The sequence below is a fragment of the Euleptes europaea genome, chromosome 11 (genome assembly GCF_029931775.1).
Source record: "Euleptes europaea isolate rEulEur1 chromosome 11, rEulEur1.hap1, whole genome shotgun sequence".
NCBI lineage: Eukaryota > Metazoa > Chordata > Lepidosauria > Squamata > Sphaerodactylidae > Euleptes > Euleptes europaea.
In genome coordinates this window covers 36,226,684-36,231,021 of record NC_079322.1, presented here as the reverse complement: position 1 = coordinate 36,231,021, position 4,338 = coordinate 36,226,684, and the positions used below count along the sequence as shown (strand labels likewise).

The 4,338-nt window shown below is 42.2% G+C and overlaps 1 non-coding gene across 1 annotated transcript; it reads left to right on the top strand.

Annotated features, from left to right (window-relative positions):
• The first annotated feature begins 3,924 nt into the window (after nucleotides 1-3,924).
• LOC130484879 (U1 spliceosomal RNA) lies at nucleotides 3,925-4,080 on the top strand. The gene has a single exon (XR_008933697.1). It is a non-coding gene; the product is annotated as a U1 spliceosomal RNA (small nuclear RNA).
• Nucleotides 4,081-4,338: the final 258 nt, after the last annotated feature.

Genomic DNA, 4,338 nt, shown 5'->3' with positions numbered 1-4,338 from the left:
ATAAAATTAGGACCAGCTGGAGCTACAGACTTGTCAGCTACATAACCAAATGATAAATTGGCATTCAAGTTGGAGAGGATATGAGAGGGTTTTTTTTTTTTTTTTTTGCAAAGACAAGACACAAAAACATCACTGTTAAAAGCCAAATCCCTATATTTTTGTTATAGGGATTGTCGATAACAAAATGGCCATAAACAATTGAGCTGAATGCAATTCCATTTATGATTCAGCTGTATGCAATGTAAGCCTTCCCCTGCACCAATTTCCTGTTCCAAAATAGCCCCGTGGTCACATAGCTAATATTTGCTCCACTGAGTATCTGAATGTTTACTACAACAGGGCAAATAGCAGTTCTGCAGGAATGTTACAGTTCAGGAAAATGGGAGGTCCACCTGATAAATGACCCACTGATCAATCGATGTTCACTTGACTTCTTTTGGCACCCACCAGCACTGGGTCTGTAGGGGGTTCTTTTGGGGATGCAGGGCATCTAGTGAATCAGAGTCCTTGTGAGATGATCATGAGCCTTCTGAGTCAGGCTCTGGGACAGCATGGGACATGACAACTCCAAAGGGATACAGAACTATTTCATGGCAAAAGGTATCAAAAGGGGTCGCACTTCCTCATCTGTTTCTCAGAGTTTCTGTATGGAACCCAGGCCAAACGTCAGACTGAGATAGATCAAAATAATCCCTGCTACTTCCCTGTTGCCCTCAACTCCTGCATGGTTTAATTTTAAAAAAAGCCCATGCCATCCACATGCACTGAGAAGAAGTTGTATTTTGTTTTGTTTTTTTACAGGAAGGCTATCTATTTTGCCATGCAGTGCAGAATGTCCATCAGCTCTTCCCATTTCTATCATGACAACAGGTTTTGTGAGTTACAGCTTTCTACAACAGAGCAAGCAATTTTCCCAAGGACAAGCCTTCAACAACACAAGCCATTCATAAGCTGCTGATGTGCTTCATTTCCTATACACTTGAGTTCTACTATACCCACCTCTGTTTTTTTGCATGCGTCAGCTCTTTTCGGTCTGTTTGTTGTATACCATTATATTTCCCTCCCCCTCTGTTGCCACTTTCCCCATACTTTGCTCATGGCACTAGCTGTAGCAACAGGGGCAAATTTAAGCAACCTGTCCTCACCCTGAACCATATCTCCTATGAATACACTGATACTGAATCCACTTATCTGTCATATGTGCTCAAGAAGACGACTGAATAATAGAAATGCAGCCTATCTCAAACCATTTCACCAAATTACTAAATGCACTATGCTTTCCTTTCACATGAAAGATTATGGGGGGGGGGTAGAGTGAATGCCAAACAGTGCTACTAGTGAGACAGCCTGTCTGGGAAGAAATAGCTGCATTTGCCTACAGTCTGCTGGTAATTTCTACAACATATCAATCACTTTCAGTATATAATTTGTCAGTAATGGCTTGTCACAACACCCACTATACTAACATCTACCTAGGAAACTATATCAGTGGTTTTGGGAAACATATCTTTAAATATTTCTTAGAAACAATTAAGCTTCTGCATTTCAAAAGTTGTTCTTTTTTAAAGGAAAAAAAACCATTTCTATAGAAAGACTCTGATTACACTATAATTCAAGTAAAATTACAGCCATTAGTTTCTACCTTTCCTCACCTCTTGCATCCAACTATTCGCTTTATTCAGAAATTGTGTCACTACCAAAGAATATATCAGTCCTTGAAATTTGCTAACAACTATCCAGAAAAATAAAGAGAGTTATATCTACATGATGTGGAACATTATAGATTGTTACACAAATGGCTGTTTTGCTGTTTCTTTGTTCAAACTCATGCATCAACAGATTGGGTTCACCTCTTTGGACTCTAGCACTTCACAAATGAAAATAGAGGTACTCAATATATCCGAGGGGTTGAAGCCATATACCAAAGCTGGCTACTCAGTGACTGGGAAAATGGTGGAGCCACAAGCTTGACTCAAAGCAAGGACCACAAATATAAACAAACCAACAAAAAGGTGAAAGACTCGTAGTGTACTTCACACCAAGCCTTGACTCTTCCCCTCCAACCTGCCCCATAGGTTTTCCAGTACAATTTTTCATCACATAGCTATCTGACAAAGGAGGCTGTGTGACCCACAAAAGCTCATATGGAAATAAATATTAGTCTTGAAGGGGCCACTTGATTTTTGTTTTATTTTGCCACAAGAAATGAACACAGCAACCTCTTTGCAACCAAAAGGACAGGCAAGCAGATGGCTCTCAACAGCAAAAGCAATGAGGCAAGTCACAGCAAGAAAAAGATAAATACATAAACACATGAAGCTGCCTTGTACTGAATCAGACCCTGGGTCCATCAAAGTCAGTATTGTCTACTCAGACGGGCAGTGGCTCTCCAGGGCCTCAGGCAGAGGTCTTTCACATCACCTACTTGCCTAGTCCCTTTAAGTGGAGATGCTGGGGATTGAACCTGGGACCTTCTGCATGCCAAGCAGATGCTCTATAACTAGGGTTGTCAGGTTCCTCTTTGCCACTGGCAGGAGATTTTGGGGGTGGAGCCTGAGGAGGGCGGGGTTTGGGGAGGGGAGGGACTACAATGCCATAGAGTCCAATTGCCAAAGCAGCCATTTTCTCCAGGGGAACTGATCTCTATTGGCTGGAGATCAGTTGTAATAGCAGGAGATCTCCAGCTATTACCTGGAGGTTGGCAACCCTATCTACAACTGAGCCACAGCTCCTCCCCATGCACCATACTTCATGTCTCCCATTTTAAGGGCATTGGTCTCATTTTACGGCTGAGGAAAATTGAGTCAAACAGCAGCAAGCAGCCCAAGGTCAGTCAGTCAGTCAGTCAGTCAGTCAGTCCATGGCATGGAATTCTTTAGAAGAAGCATATGCAAAGTGCTTTCTTCTCACTGTCTTTTTCCCCCCCCCTCCCACACAGAATTCAGAATCAGTGTTTACAAAGTGAAGATACATCTCATTGCTTACACACTATAGCTAGAAAACACATAGATTCATGTTGCCCGCCAACCTTGTTTTCCCATCTCCTTCCAGCAACTTTTTACAAAAACATGTTCCTGTTCTCCCTCTTCTTTCTCCCTTTTATGAAATATGCTAGCTAGCCTTACAATTGTTCTTCTTCCACTGTCTTAAGCTGCTTCCATATAGTGGGGTTGTTCCAAGGAGCCTTTCTCCAGTTGGTGGAAGGCCCCTTAGGCTGGAGGCTACAAACTCTGCAAATATCCTCCTAAATAGAAGGGAGGGGGAAAAGGTTAGAACTGATAATGTTTTGTGTCTTTCATTACTTCTAAAGCTTTTCCCTCCCTGCCTGAAGCATAACAGCAGATCCATTGGGTTGGAGTAAAATCTTTGTAAATTTCATGCCATTTCATTGGGGAAAGAAAAATATTGCAGATGGGAATGTGTTTCTTTTTAAAATCAATGTAAATGTCACCCAAACGCAATAATGACCCCAAACATGTGACCAAACAGTTCCAAACATGTGGATGAACAAAATGAGCCAAACCCACTTCAAAGTTCTGTGCCCATCCTTCATCCAAAAACATGATTAAGACCACTATGGTGGGGAGGATTATTTGGGTAGGCTCATTCTCTCAGCGTGGTGTAGTGATTAGGAGCACTGGACTCTAATCTGGTGAACCAGTTTGGTTTCCCTACTCCTCCACATGCAGCAAGCTGGGTGACCTTGGGCTAGTTACAGTTCTCTTTGAGCTCTCTCAGCCCCACCTACCAGGTGTCTGTTGTGGGGAGAGGAAGGGAAGGAGTTTGTAAATCGGTTTGATTCTCCTTAAAAGGTAGAGAAAGTTGGCATATAAAAACCAATTCCTCCTCCTCCTCTTCTTCTTCTTCTTCGAGTTATCTGTCCTATACATAAAGATTACCATTCTTGAGCCTGATTTGAGTCCAGTAGCTCCTTAGAGACACCATGATCACGAAGGTGGTTTTCCTAGGGTGAGGCTCATCCATTGCACTCCGGGTGTGCTGACCCCTGTGATTTCCCCAAATGCGGGAAATTCGATTGCATAATTTGTGGTAGTGAGAGACTGCGTTCACACTTTTAAAAACATTTTAAAAAGATTTTTGGGGTATGAGCTTTCGAGAGTCAAAGTTCCCTTTGTCAGAAACAAGTAAGAATGGACATCTCTGAGTCCTTATAGCCCAGTCAAAAGGTGGGAGGGGTGTTGCAAAAGGTGCAATGCAAAATGTAATCAGCTTGATCGCCGTAATGATCAAGCCTGATGTCCTTTGCCATTTTATCCCCTGGTTTTGCTTTTGTTTCATGTACAGCGCTATAAAATGCGGATTTCTTAATTGAGGATT